The sequence below is a fragment of the Cupressus sempervirens genome, chromosome 1, assembly GCF_028749045.1.
Source record: "Cupressus sempervirens isolate cs-2001-9-10 chromosome 1, ASM2874904v1, whole genome shotgun sequence".
NCBI classification, from domain to species: Eukaryota; Viridiplantae; Streptophyta; class Pinopsida; order Cupressales; family Cupressaceae; genus Cupressus; species Cupressus sempervirens.
In genome coordinates this window covers 775,880,252-775,897,420 of record NC_143118.1, presented here as the reverse complement: position 1 = coordinate 775,897,420, position 17,169 = coordinate 775,880,252, and positions in this window count along the sequence as shown.

The window sequence follows — 17,169 nt, the reverse complement described above, 5'->3', positions numbered from 1 at the left end:
AATTTTGAATTTTAAGGAAATGAATGAAATATTTTTATAATATTTATAAGGTCTCTTAAGTAGTACAGGGCTAAATGTAGGATGTTAAAGTTTAATCATTTTTGAACTTTTTATAGATAGACAATATATTTTGATCACAAGATTTGTTATTCTGTCTAGCAGTATATTTTGATTTGTTATTCTATTTAACAGTATATTTTGATGGTCTTTGTTATTATTATTATTCTATTTAGTTATGTTTCTTTTAATAGAGTGTCTAAAGTGTATCTTTCTAAAATATCCCTTCTAAAATATTTCCAGAGCTGCAATGGATGCCATTATGTTGGTTTATGATAAAATAGGTATTCCTGATAAATGTTGCTTTGTTGCTAATAAAGGTGCATGGAGAATAGGTGTATTCTACATTCTCATTCTTATGTATCATCCATCTATTTGTTTGAAGCCTCTAACGTTAAGAGCTTATCCTAAATTTAGTTATGAGCATTTCTGCTATCCGTTTAATATTCTCTCATTCTTATATATCATCTATCTATGTGTATAAGGCATCAAATAGTGATAGCTTATCTTAAGTCTACGTATGATCACTTTTGCTCTCCATTTAATATTGTTATCATTCTTCTTCATATATCATCTATCTACCTTTTTATATTTTAAAATAAACTATAAGTGAGGTTAATGATTATTTTTGGTAAAAATTTAAAGTTATGCTAGGATTAACCAAAAAATAAATTTTAAAACATAATATATTATATGGTTTTGAAGAACATAGTGGATAGTAAGTATCTATTTTAATTTAAAAAGTAATATATTATATAGTAGATATTATTATTAAATTTTAGTAATTATTTATTTTAATATAAAAGGTAATATATTTTATAGAAGAAATATTAATATTAATAAAGCATAATAGTTATCCAAAAATATAGTTGAAAATAAATCAATATGGAAGAAGCTAGAAATGAGAAGACCAAATGAAATGAGCCAATAATCATTGAGATAAATAGTATATGCAATATATTAGAATAATAAAATAATAAATTAACTTTATAAATATTTTTTTAACTTAAATATAGTTCATTTTAATTGGTTTGGTGAACTAATTACTATTTGTCCAAAGTGAATACAATGGTATTAGTGTAATGATAAGTACAATAATAGCATTACACATAATGTTAATTAAATATTGATTAAATACTATTAAATACTTCATTGTTTTCTAACTATTAAATTTTTAATTTTAATATTAAACTATTATAACTTGTTAGAATTACAAATAAATAAAATCTATCAATATAATTATTATAAAAATTATATTGATATAGCTCTTACTACTTCTCCTTAATTATATGCAACCAATTATATAATAATATTAACAAATTTAAAAATGATGTTTTTGCTTCTGGATTTGATTGTGTATAATTTTTATTTTATTTCTTTTTCCTTTTTCAATGTTTTGATCTTATTGGCTCATTTTATTTAAAAAATATTATATTAACAATTTTTTTTTTCAAATATTCAAATATGGGTATCATATCTTAATGAAATATTGATTAAATTATATTAAATGTCATTACAACTCATTATTTTCTTACTAATAAATTTTTAAATTTTAAATATGATAGCTATTAGTTTATTTTTTTTTAATTTAGCTAATAGGCCATTTGTGGAACCTTTGTTCTTGGAAATTGAAATTTTAACAGAAAAGTTGTCAATTGGCTGCAAAATTTGTCATTTTGACTCAAAATTGTCAATCCTTCCCATTAATTATTTATCGCCAGTTTTTATCTCACTCCACTTTTAATATTTTATTAGTTGTTATCTTCACTTTTAACTATTATTTTTCTTTTTCTATTTATTTAAAAAATTAATTAATTGTATCTCTAATTAGTTCATGTGGTGATCTTATTTACTTAACTTTTGATTTTTAAAATTAATTTAGATTTTAATTTTTAAATTATTTTAATTTATTATGTATATTAGTTTAGTTCTTTAAATATTATTTTTAGTTTCTATAATTTATTTAGTCAATAGAATATTTTTTCATATTTCTCTTATTAATTTTCCATAATAAATTTTTTGATGGTGTTTTTTTAAATGATTTTTTTTATAAACTAAATTTAAATAAATAATATTTTTAATCAATTTAAAATATTTTAGTAAATATTATGTTATTTAAATTGAAAATTATTAATAATCTAATTTGTTCACATAAGACTATATTTTAAATCTTCACTTTTAACTAATGTTTTTCTTTTTCTATTTATTTAAAAAATAATTACTTGTGATCTCACATTAGCCCATGTTGTACTATTTAGTTTGTAAAGTATATACATTGTTTGTTTATATAACTATCCCCTTCACTCATCAATATAATAAGTGGACCTTCATTAAAGACTTTGAAAAATGATGTAGTTTATATATATATTAATTGAATAAAGTAGTTGATAATATTAAAATTATGTTTTTAGTGGAAGATCTTAATAAATTTGTTGTCCACATGTTTCAACGCATTGAAAAATGATGTGGTTTGTGTATTATCTATTAATTTTAGAGATTGAAATCTTCAAATTATATCTTTATGAAAAGATTTTGTGTCAGCTCTCACGACAAGAATCATGTGATGTGGGTAAGTTATGTTGTGACCACTAAAATAGTTAACACGTGGCCTCTTAATAAAGTACGAAAACAATATATTTGTTTTATTCCCTATTTTATTGTGAAGCATTTTAACCATTTAGAGTAATGGAGAATAGTAATTTATTATTATTATTATTTATTATTTATACCTAGTAATTCTTAAATTAAATAGGTGGATGATTGGAAAAGATCTTTAACTTAGGTAACCGAATTTAGTAAGAGGCTTCTCCTACTTTTGCTTAAGAATCTATTTCATGAATGGTTTGAATAAATTATATATAGATAATGTTTAGATTAGTAAAGCGGGAGGTATTTTAAGAAGTTATTACATAACTTTTTAGAGACTTTTTGAAAAATAAATTTTAAAGATTTGTCATTTTTAAATTGATATAAAAATTATTATGTTGTGTTATATTGTTTTTGGAATCAATTATATATAATAATAAAAAATATTTAAAGTTTAGAATTTCTTTTTGCACTTTCACATGTAATGTTGATGAAAAAAATTTGCAATCAAATCTAGAAACACTATAACATGCTAATGGATTGTATAAATCTTATAAATCTAATTATTATGTTACTTTTGAAATATATATATTTTTTATTTTATTTTTTCTAAAATTGTTTGATAATGTTCACATAATAATCAATGTTTGATTTATTGTTTTTCTTATTGCATTGAACCAAGATAAAAGGGTAGCTTTGGGCTTACTAAATCGTTAAATTCGGTTAGCATTAAGTACTAAGGCCTTGTTTGGTTGCAAGAATTGGATGGGAATAGGAATATCTAAATTCCCACATTCACCAATTTGACGTTTGTTTGTAAAATACAAAATTGGAATTAGAAATTGCCTATCCTAATTTGACTCCAAAATGAGCATAACGGAATTCCCAAAAAAAGGTGGAATAAGAATAGCTTATTCTTATTCTAGTTTTTAATAAACTCAATTTGATGGGTTGTCGAGTCCGTGACTTTGTCATTTGATTGTATTTTGCCACTCATGCATTTTTGGACTATTTTCTTCATTCATCATAAGATATAAACTAGGTCAACATTATTTAACATTTAATATGTGTTTTTTTTAAAGGACAAAAAAGACTAATATCATATTTGATATCTTTTCTAAACTTCATAAAATTATCTTTACAAATAAATATTGGGTTTAGTCTTATAATTAAAACTATGTTGAAATGTCATTTAAATATCATATTAATGATCTAGACTTATTTGTATTTTTTATTTTCTTTAATATATTTAAAAATAAAATGATTTTATTTTTGATCTTATACTCATTAAAATAATTTAATTTAATTTATAAATTAAACTTATAATAGACAATATAATATGTCCTTTGAATTTTGCTAAATTTCGAAGGTTGCGGTATATCTTTCACTTATAAAGTTGATTTAAAAAATAAAATAAAGGCTAATTAAAATAAATTAGCTTTTAAAAAATTAATTTAAAAGGTCAATTTTTGTAAATAAAAAATCTCATTTCTTTAAAATAATTACCAATTATAAAAATAATTTAATTGTAAAATTTTAAAACAAAATCTATTCCAATTCCTATTTCAATTGTTGTAACCAAACATAAAATATACATCTTTCAACTCTTCTTCTAGGTCAACCAAATAGGTTCAAATGATATTCTAGAACTTATTTTAAGAATGCACGAATAGTAGAAGAGAGCTTATTCCACTATAGATGAATATCGCATTCAAAAATTCTTGCAACCAAACGGACCCTAATGGAAATGAACTACAAAATATTCTAGTTCACGTTAATGGAGACGTTAAGACATTAAAGACGATCCATGATTTTTTAGAAAATTTTAAAAAAATGTTTAAGCTTTCCACGTAGTTAAGAAGTAGTGAATTGTATAGTGCAATAAAAAATTATATATGTTTTTAACTCTATATATAAATTAGTAGATTTTTATATTAAAATATAATTATTTTATTTCAATTAAATTTAATAAAATAACTTATAATTTTTTCTATTTATTTTTTATCGATAAGAGGTCGAAGCCAAGATTCATTATTATTATGTGATGTGATTCATTATTATTATGTGATGTGATCAATTATTATTAATATTAAGCTTGTGTACAGTCGAACCCAAGAGCTCTCGAATAAGAGGCTCAAAATTTACCATTGTGTTGTAGGCTCTTGCCTATTTAATAACTTATAATTAGCTTAATTCTAATATCTTTGATTATTTTATAGTTTCATATAAAAATACATGAATAATAAAATAAATTTCAATCTTAAAAATATATGAATAATAAAATAATTTTAAATCTTATAAAATATTAGGTATATTGTACAACAAAACATTTTCAATAAAAATGTAAACATGAGTTATGCCCTGGCATATGCAAACAGAGCTATCTAGGGCTCAAAACAACCCAAACTTGATCAACAATGTAAGTATTTTTGGCAAACAAAGTATGCAATTCCATTCTATAACTCCTATCTTAGTCGAGAGGAAACAGAAGAGGTAGATCAAGGATGGATCAAGGTGAGATCCCAAAGGACTAACATAAACATACCTAGGAAGGTTCGAAAGAAAAATCTTGGCAAAATAGCTCATGGATGCAATGGACATGGTAGATGATGTAACTCCTTTGATCCTCTCCAATATTTGGGAAGAGAGACTACTCTAATGAAAAAAGATGCCCTACCTCAGGAACCAAAGTCAACATTAGAACCCAAAACAAAAACATGGGAGGCAGATCGAGTCATAGTGACACTATCAAGCCACTCCATTGAATATGCCTAGAAAAGATGTAAGGACCATGACCTGTTTGCCCATTAGACTAGAGCTGGAATGGAGGTAGGTAACATTGCGCATTGTCTTAGCAACTGTTATGGCAGTCACATAAATCTGACAATAATGCAGAATGAGTTTATTTATCTAGCCTATGATAATATAGATCTGAAAGATTCACTTCTAAATGGTAATACTTTATTCTTTAATGGCTATGCAATTAAATTTATAGATTGGGTCCCTTTCTTTGACCCTTATAATTCTGCAATTTTTTAAGTAGAAAAGGCAATCTTACTCCCAAATATGTCGATCAAATTATTGGTTCAAGAAAAAATTAGATCCATTGGATCTAAACTGGGAAAATATGTACAAATGATAGAAGCAAATATGACTACCTCTAGCCCAATTATCATAATCAAAACCAATGTCAATGCCATAGATTTCAAAACCCTAGATATCTTGATTAGTGATAAGATGAATTTGATCAAGCCAAAATTAGTTAAGGGATTCTTTACGAATCAAAATGATGTTTCACCTCAATCCCCCCTAAGGGAGGCTAGTTGTAATGCCCCACCTAGAGATCCTTGGAAAACAAGGATAAACAAAGATGGATTTTTTTTTGAAGATAAAGCATAGACACGTGCAACAACAAACATAAAAGAGATTGCAATGGAAGACTTAACTAACCAGCCAACCAAAGATCCCCAAGCATTCATCACTTACTAACACATTCATTCCATCTACATGAATTAATCACACAAGATTCATGTCAAGACATAATCTAAAATTATAATTAAGGTGCATTTTAAAGCCCAAATCCAAAGATCCTAAGTGATTAATCCATACAAGTTCATTAACTAAGGTAAAACACCACAATGAAGAAACTTCATCACATTAATATCTAAGAACATCTAATAAGAAATCTATCAAGATCTAGGGAGCAAGAACTCCCAAAAGGGTATCCAAAAGTACAAATATCATCTTCTTGAAGTGTGTGAAAACACTCACTATTTGTCATGCGACAAAACAGCCTAAAAGTTTGTGTGAGTCAAGATGGACTCTTGCATGAGAATTCTCCATGGGATAGGAAAATTTTCCTACCAGGCTCATGCGATACTTTTCTCTGTCATGCAAGGAATACAATCTCATGTGCGACTTTGCAAGTTCATGTGAGAAAATGCCCTTCCCAAGTGACATAAAACCAACAACTAGAAAAGAATGCAAGAACAAATGTGTGAAAACATGAAACCTCCACACTAGGGAGTATTAGATCCACATAAATCAAGGAATGATCACTAAAGAGTATACAGGAAAATCAAAGAACTTAAATAAAGCTAAAATGTACATTTCAATAGCATACATCCATCTAATCAACATCCTCAATAGAAAAACATGAACATAAGCAACATCGCAATGAAAGGAAGGATCAAGCATAAGATGCAACTAAAATAAAATAACCATGCTTGTTTCCTCCCTACTGTAATGGCATCGTGAGATCTCAAGGATCCTAACCATACCCCCAAGCATGAAATCTCAACTTGCCAACAAGATCTTTGGAGTTGTCTTATGAGATCTTTCTTACTAATAAATTATCAATAACATCACATGACTAAGTACACCAAACATGCTAATCTTGTTAACAATTGGCTAATGAAGATATGCAATTGTTGTCATTTATGGCAAAACATGATGTACATTCTTATAGGAAACATAAAAAATAAAGATACTTAGCTTTTGGTACTTATAAAATTGTCTAAGTATGAATTTGGTTTACAGTGGTATATTGTTTTGTATGTAACTTGTTACTAACATCATATTATGACTAGTGAAGTTAGATGGAGATAATATACATGTTGATGATGATGTGTATAACCTCGAACATCAGTATGAATTATACAAAAAAGAGATATTCATATAGTAAAGGAAAAGAATTGTTTTGTTTACAAAATAATTACTTGACCAATTAGGGCCGACATCCTAGATGTTTATCTAAGTTGGAAAAGTATATTATGGTCTTAGCCAAGCTAGTAGCAATTTGTGAAAAAGCATGGTATTTATGCAAAGGACATTTTGTGAATTCAAGTGTGTATCAAGTGATATGCTGTGATATGCAAACTTTTTGTGAAAGTGATATATGTGAAGATTTGAGAAGCTATTTTGTGATCCAAGATCAAACTAAGGAAGAACCTATATTCCTAAATTCTAATTACTTGTTTAGGCAGTGAGCTCTTCTTGTAATTGGAAGTGCATGTTTGGGTAGTGGGCTCATATTGCATCTACTATACTATAACTCCCAATAGGGTTGGAATCTCCTAATAAGGACTCTCTATACTGAATTTGCTCATTGACTCCTAAAAGGGTCCATCCTCTAACAAGGAACTTATATATCAGTATATTATCTAGTGGGTATCATCCCCACCAGGGTTTTCCCTTGGCCAGGGTTTCGCTAGTTAACAAAATATGGTGTTATGAATTATCTTTGTGCATGGTTACTATTATTGTTCATCATTACTTTATTACTTTCTTATGTATGGTTCAAAGTAATACATAATATTCAGTTGGTGACTAAAGTTTGTAAATTACTGATTCACCTCCCTCCCCCCCACTCTCAATAATTCCTATTTCTAACCATTGGTATTAGAGCATAGTTACTCAAAAGAGGCTTAACAATTTGAGTAAGATCGTTATAAATATGAAATAGTTGATGAAGAACCTTGAAGAAGCACTTGAACAAATTGATCTCCTTATTGAAGAAAGAGATAAGCTAAAGGATAGTTATGAAGACTACAAAGTATATATTGGACAATTGAAGGACAAGATTGAACATCTCAAATCCAAGCCTAAATCTACTAAATCTAAAACTTGTGATGATTATTATTCAAAGATGAAGATAGAGTACAAGATCTTGAAGCATGAATTGAAGATTACCAATCTAAAGTTGACTTTGAGGAATGATCCTAGCAAAGTTGAATCTAATTTGAAGACTAAGAATACAGATCTTAGAGAAAGTCTGGTGAAGAAGACATCTAAATTTGAAACATTGAAAGAAGATCATGAATAACTTCATAAGTACAATACTATTGTGAAAGGTGAACTAACTCAATGCAAGCATCAACTTGAGAAGCTTTATTCTAGCAGAGAAAATCTTGATGATTCTATGTCAATACATAGACCTACCTATGATGAGATTGGTCTTGGTTATCTATTTAACATGTCTGCAATGAAACCTAAGATTAGATCATATCCAAAAGAAAAATCCAAATATAATGATAAGATTGAATCTAGTCAATCTTCTAATAAACCTAAAGAAGTTGGACAAGACAAGGAAGTTGAGATTTTGGATGAACCAAAGCAAGTAGAATCTCCTAAGGAAACCAAGTATGAATTTAGAGGTAAGTGTTTTTCATGTAATGAAATAGGTCATATGAAAAGGGATTGTAAAAATAAGTCATTTAATCATGTTAAGAATTTTTATTGTTATAATTGTCATGGTATGGGTCATAAAGCAATTGATTGTAGGAAACCTAAATATGATAATGATATAAGGAATAGTAGAATGTCTGGAAATACTAACCCTACAGATAAAAGAAGATCAAACGAAAGGACATCAAGAGAAGAAAGACCGTATGAAGACAGAAGATATATCACGTGTTATAAGTGTAACAACTTTGGACACATAGCTTGGAATTGTCACGCACTTGATGATTAACAGAATCCTAAGCAAAACTCCAGTATGTCAATTATGCAACAACTTCAGATATATAGAAAAGTATTGTAGAATGGATAGTAACTTTAGAGGTAGAAGGAATAAGGGAAGAAACTTTGGAAATAGAAGGAATGATGGAAGAAATACCAGAAATGATAGAAGGAACCATGAAAGGAACTTCAGAACTAAGAAAGACAATGAGGAACAAAGAAATGTAGTCAGTGAACTTTGAGAAGAACTCAATGAGGCATTTGTAAAAGGATTAGACATCTCAAAAAAAAATTAGAAGATGATGAGATAGGAAGATCGAAGTTAGTAATTGAGTTTGACTCAACTAAGTTGAATTCAGCTTGTTCATAGCACCAGAATTTGTAACTTCACTCAGAGATTGAATTATGGGTAGTGAAGTTGGGAAAAGGTGGATCGAGATAAGTTTGGACTATATCTAAGCTCGCTTGAAATTTGGAGCTTATCTAAACTAGTTATGAAGGAATTAAGAGTTATTGTTATTACAGAGAAAGTTAATTCTATAGGAGAAGATGAAAACTATTTTCTTACTGAGAATTTTGTGGAGTGATGTTTTGTGGAGCATTGTCATGATGGAAGGAGGCTATGGTAAACTTCAAGTAGCATCTGAAGATTGGATGGAAGATCTTGAGCAAATATTTGATTTAAAAATGTAGTTAACAACTTTTTCATATTTGTGAAGTATGCAATTAATGAAAGTTTGAATTGATGAATAAATGGAGTACATACATGATTACCACTTTAGTGTGATCACATCCAAAGCATAGAGCACTCAGAAGCAGCTTGATAAGGCAATTTCAAAGTAAACCCTATTTTCATAAAGAGGTATTTTATCATTTATTCATAGAATTTCTTCAATAAAGTTTATATTTGATAGAACCATGGATATGTTTGTAATTCATAATGTTGAGAATGAGGAAAGACCAAAATTTAAGGTTGTTTCTATGAAACCCATAGAAGGAAACCCTAATTTTGCATTATCCATTACGACAAACAATGTAGTTTACTTGGAAGATGTAGGAAGTTATCTTAACAAGAAGTTTGAATCTATTGGGAGTGAGTATATGAATAAAGATATGTAATTAGTCTTTAATCATGATATGACTATGAAGCTTGGATTTGAACATTTGAAAGAACTAGACCTGTTCAAATATCATTTTTATTGTGAATTGGACATAGATTATACTAAGTAGAATTTATGATGAAAAACTATAGATGGAAGATAATGTAGTTGATATTTTAGCCAACCTTATTCATGAGGTAATTGGTCTTAGCAAACAAAGTAGTGTACCTATAGGTGAGAAACTTAAGAAGAAGGTTGAGAGTTACACAAAAGCAGTTTATAATGGAAAGGCCACGGTGATCAACACCATTAAACAAGATGATGTAAGATTCTTGAGTAGAATCATTGCCTACCCCATATGTGCAAGTTCTAAGATTGATGAATTGTCAACCAGATTCATCTATGTAGCCTGCAAGATATGTGTTGAGAAGGAACAAGTTAATCTTAGTGAAATTCTAAGAAATCAACTTCTTGAGAACCTGGAGAAAATCAAAAGGACTAAGAATGGTGTGTTTAGATTTCAGTCATCGACCAATCATTTATTCTTTCATGTACTTAAAAGATTTCCATATTTTTCAGTCACAAAGATTATGATCAATGATATATGTATAATGGAGAAAATCAAAAATGTATGTAGAAGACATACAGTAGATAAAATCTTGGATAGTGGGAACTTGATAATGAAAACATTTCAGAATGAGATGAGACAAAGATTCAGAATTGCACCTACAATTGTAGGAAGATTTAAAGAGGATATATGTGTTATGGTTGATAAAATTTTTACTTATATTCAAGCAATAGAACCTCAGGAAATATTTCTTGATCCCTTAGGTTATGAGATAAGTGATGATACAATAGTTGGATACATTGATTTATTGTTGAACTCTGAGAAGGACCAAGTTGAGTATAGATTTGGAACCTATGATGAGATTACCCAATCAGCTCATTAGGCATCTTTAGAGAAAGCATCTCAAAAGAAGATAGAAACCATAATGAAGAAAGCTTCATTAGAGGCCGGTATGACTAAAAGTGAGTCATAGGTAGTTAGACAGACTATGAAGCAAGGAATGATGAATGTGCAACCTTTGTTAGTATCTATTGCAGAGACATCTTTAGGATAGAGAATCCCTTATGCAGTAGTATCAGATATACAACCAAGTGAGCCGAAGACAAAATCAGAGAGACTAGTGGAAGCTATGACCACCAAGACAAAAAGGGTCAAGCAACAAGCCACTAGACCTGGAAAGAGACAAAAGATATTGTTGACAATTGTTAAATCTAGTGAAGAAGAAGAAGAAGAAGAAGAAGCTAAATAGGTAGAGAATGTAATTACTTCTAAACAATCAGCAGGTAAAGCTCAACAACCTTGGAAGCCAAAGATAGAGAAGATAAATTCAGCTATTGCTCATGAAGGTAACTTTATGTAGATGAAATTTTTTTATGACTTGTATAATAATTTTGAGAAAGATTAGATTGATATCTCTACTATGAGATATATAATAGCTAATAATATAAAAATTATAGATACTGAAGGCATGGTAAATTAAAAAGTCTATGATAGACTCAATGTAAAGAAGGCACCAACTCGAGAAGAGGACTTAGAACTTTAGAAGTCTATGTTAAGGACTATATGCAAGACTGATGATGAAGAAGAAGTCAAGAGATTGTTGAAAAATCTAGCACCTTACTTAACGAACAAAGTAATACCATTTCTTTTTATGGTGGGTGAGAAGGACAAAATAAGAAGTAAAACAATGACAACCATAAGTTAGATGATGATAGAATCCAAGGTAGCACCTTCACTAGCACCCATAACTTTGGAAGTGTTAGTAATTGGTGACACAATGCAGATTGATGAGACCAATGTTACCATTAACATTGATGATACTAACCCTTTTGAGAGTTCAGAACAACCTGAATCTCATGGTAAAGATATTCAAGAACAATTGAAGTAAATTGAAGAGGAGAAAAGGCTTTTAGAGGAAGAAAAGAGGAAAATAGAAGAAGCCAAGTACAAATTTCTTGAAGAAGAAATGAAGATAAGAGTTGAGGAAGAAAAGAAGAGGAAAGTAAAGGAAGATACGAAGAAGAGAATAGAGGAGGAAGAAAAGAGAGAAAGAGAAAGAAAAGAGAAAGAAGAGAAAGAAGGGAGAATAGTCAAAGAGGTAGTTGAAAAGAAGAAAAGAGAAGATGAATCTAAACCTTCTAGTTCATCTACTCTACTTTTGCTTGCTAGCTTGACAACTGATGATGATAATCAAACTGACTTGATCTCATCTTTTTCAAAACTTATTGAGAAGAACAGTAAAGTGAAGAGCTTGTAGAGAACCTTGATGGAGGTTATTGACAGATTACATAGTACTCTGGCAGTGCAACACACAGAGGCAGATCCTAAACAGAAGGCACAAGCAGTGATAAAATATTTTGATGAGGAATTTATAAATTTGTTGAATGTTGCATAATCTAAGGCACATATTTCACATGGTGCTAATTTATTTAGCACCATTTGTTAGAACATCAAGAATGATTTGATAAGTCTTGATACTTGTATCAAGGAACTTCAAAAATGTCAATAGGATGGAAATGTATTGTACATCAAGTGTACCTTATCTCACAAGTTGACAAAAGATCTTGATATCTAGATTGAAGGAAAGATGAGTGAGCTAGAGGCTCTATCTAGCCAATACAACATCCTTCTAGAAAAATTGATGACTTTGAAGGACAAGTGGCCAGTATTCATTGTGATATCAGGAAACTGGAACTTCAAAAGGAATAGATTTTGAAAATATTTTTGGATTTAAGAGAGTCTATTGCTCTGAAAATATCTATTGTAGAGAAATAGTTGGAGGAATGTATCAAAGCCAAGGACACTTATTCTAACTTTTTATATTCCAATCTAAATGCTGTTGAGATTGCATCATATACCCTATGTGCAATTCTCACCTCTGTTGAATCAACCAAGGATACATGGACAAAAGGTATGAATAGTATTAAGGCAAGTTTTGATGATTACATGAAGATACTATCAATTTAAGGTAGATGTTTACAAAAGTTTTGACAATGGTTTTTGACATACCAACCTTTGTCATTGATGTCAAAGGGAGAGAAGGGCATAAGAAAATTGTAAATAAGGTAAAAATGAAAAGAAAAAATTGTAAGGTATAAAATCATATTGTAAGGGGGAGCATATGTAAGATGGACAAGTTGTAATAGATAATTAATGTAATGTTACTATATTGTTTTTGACAAGTTTTTTATACTTAGCCAATTTTCCCTATTTTGTTGCCATTAATGCCAAAGGGGAGATTATTGACAATTGGCTAATGAAGATGTGTAATTTTTTTCATTTATGGAAACACATGATGTACATGCTTATAGGAAACCTTGGAAATAAAGATACTTAGCTTTTGGTACTCGGAAAATTGTCTAAGTATGAATTTGGTTTACAATAGTGTATTGTTTTGTATGTAACTTGTTACTGACGTCATATTATGACTAGTGAAGCTAGATGGAGATAGTATACATGTTTATTATGATGTGTATAACCTTAAAAATCAGTGTAGATTGTACATAAAATAGATATTTGTGTTTTACCAGTGAAACAAGACAACAAAATTAAAGGAAAATTATCTTGTTTACAAAATAATTACTTGACCAATTAGGGCCGATATCCTAGATGTTTACTCTAAGTTGGAAAAGTATATTATGGCCTTAGCTGACCTAGCAACAATTTTTGAAAAGGCATGGTATTTATGCAAAGGAAATTTTGTGAATTCAAGTGTGTATCAAGTGATATGCGAACTTTTTGTGAAAGTGATGTATGCAAAGATTTGAGAAGCTATTTTGTGATCCGAGATCTAATTGAGGAAGAACCTATATTCCTAAAGTCTAATTACTTGTTTGGGTAGTGAGCTCTTCTTGTAATTTGAAGTGCATGTTTGGGCAGTGGGCTCATCTTGCATCTACTATACTACAACTCCTAACAAGGTTGGAATCTCCTAACAAGTACTCTCTATACTAAATTTTCCCATTGACTCCTAATGAGGTCCATCCTTTAACAAGGAACTTATATATCAATATATTATCTAGTGGGTATCATCCCCATCGGGGTTTTCCATTGGCCAAGGTTTCCCTAGTTAACAAAATATGGTGTTATGAGTTATCTTTGTGCATGGTTACTGTTACTGTTCAACATTATTTTATTACTTTCTTATGTATGGTTCAAAGTAATATATAATATTCAGTTGGCAACTAAAGTTTGTAAATTAGTAACCCCCCCCCCCCCACCCTCAATAATTCCTATTTCTAACAAATCTACCAATAGAATCACCAATCCAAAGCAATGGTAAGAATCATCATCTAAGAAATAAGATCTAACATCATGATAAAGAATGCATCAAGTAAACATATTAAGCATCATCCAAAACATGTTATCAATGCATCCAAGATAAAACATAAATCACAAGGAAACATACTTTAGATATACCAATGTACCAAGTGAACATCTAGCACTAGTGTCGAGACTAAAAGTAGATCATCTCTGTACACCGATACCCAATAGTGGTATAGGTAGCTATGCCTCCCAACCACGTGAAAACTGCAAGTCCACTCTCATCATGTTGATGGAGATGATATCCCAACCACAATAACATAAGACAATCATCCATGGCTAACACACATGCCAATCAAGTATGATACCAACATCTATATGCTCATGAAGATAATGTCATACATCAGGTCACTAGTTAGAACCACTATAGGATAACTATGTAGGGACTCTAGTGGAGTGTAGATTGCTTGGTATTGGAAAGCCCAAGCTAAATATGGTGTGGAATCCTCTCCTTTGGGAGGCCAAAACATTGTGCCCTCACAATAGCTTATGTAAAAGACTATAAAATGTACAAACACCACATAACCTTGCATCGACACATTGAAGAATGTTCAAGTGTGCCCTTATCTTAATTAAGTTTTATTAGCCATTAGTTAATTTGGTTATCACTTATTTAAACCTCTTCACAATAGCTCACTAGTACATTTGGGCCGAAATTGTGATGACCACCCATCGCTCAAGAAATAATACCATGAATTGGCTCCCGTTGGATGAGCATCAGACTTTTGTTATCACAAATTGCAATTGAAAGGGAGTATGTCGCAATTGTAGTGGATGATTCTATCATAACTTGGAAGAAGACATGGGCAAGATTCCATCTTCATGGTGTCCCAATTGTGATAGTAAATGGTTGTAATTGTGATAACTAAAGTTTTTAGTCTACCTTCCCAATTGCAATAACTATGTTGTAGGGTCGACGACTATTTTTCAGAGAGGGTCATCACAGGTGCGACTGGTATGCAACAACAATGCCATGGTAGAGAAGAATATCTATTAGAAAGGGCCATCACAAGTGTGACAACAATATTGTGGGAGCAACGACTATCTATTAGAACAAGTCGTCACAATTGTGATGGCTTGTTGAATTATTTATAAAAGAAAATTGGTGGTCATTGCAGCATGGGACAAGATGATACTTCTTACATCTTCTCCTTTGTACTTACTTTATAGATCAAATTTGTCATTAGCATTTCATTTCAAAATCATAGGGACAAAGAATATAAACCCTACAAGCATAGATACTTATAGCACATATTGGGCAAGTCGAGATACATGAATCTTTGAGTAAGACATTGCTCACAAATTTGGAGGCCATATCTGTAAGAATTTGAAATAGGGAAAAATCACCCAAGGCCAAGAAACACAATAACTAGCACAAAATAGACCAATAGAGTATGATAAGAATAACAATATGATATTCAATTGATGTAATTGATGTTCAAGCACACTAGAAGTGCATGTATATAAAGGCCTCTAGAATGACTATAATGTCTAGGAGTTAGCAATATGATAAGCCTCACAATTAAGCACATGTCCAACGAGAGTGGATTATCCTCCATTAAGCATAGGAGTTAGTGCAATGATAAGAGGATAATCCTACAAAGGTGTGTCACATAAAATTATGTTATAGACACCATGTGCTTAATTAAGAGTGCAAATAATTGTGTTGTCAACATGACAACTCATATGAGTATGCAGACTCCTCAGTGTCTAACCTAATAAATAATAAAATAATGTATTTATCTTAAGTAAACTTAAGTAAAGTATAAATAATTATTATTTACACTAACACCCCCCTTTAAGTGTAACTTAGGGGAATGCACTTAAGCTCACAAAAGCTATGATGAAATGCATTATGGGTCCTGACCACTAGGCCATTTTAGGTACCCAAGTACAAATGCAATGCAATCTCTTTGAAAATGGAGAAAGAGGGAAAACCTCATGGGAGAAACCCTCCCCCAAAAAGAGAGATAAGTACAACAAAGAAAGATGCATGGATGGAGTAATCAAGAACCTACTCCCCCCTCATTATGACATACATCATGCATATACAATAGAGAATCCCTCCATGAAATCCCCCCCTTAGTGAAGGATCTCATGATGATGAGTGCTTGAAGACAAAAGAGAATCCAATGCCTACAAACAACATTTCTCCCTTTAGGAAGAAGAAACACCAAGTATAGGTGCAAGTATGCTTCCCACTGTGGATAGGAAGATGGAAGAGAAATCCATATGTAATATGCTTGGGATGTTGCCTTTGAAGTCTGCTCATATGTTGACAAGTCCTTGATGAATGTAGATGTCATGAACCAATTTGGTGGAAGCCCAAAATAAGGTGGTAAGCACGATAACATGTCCATGGATGAAACTAAATCAACCTCCAAAGATGATGAAGCATCCTGATAGGAAGATATGGGAAGAGAAGCAATGTTGCCTCCCCTCAATAATGTAGGCACACCCATGAAAGAAGCTCCTTGATGACTGAAGAAGTTGCACCATGAAAGTTGAATGATGTTCCTCCTTGTAGGAAGAAATGGTGCCATAGGTGTAGTAGAGAATGCTCCCCAACTAGTAGGA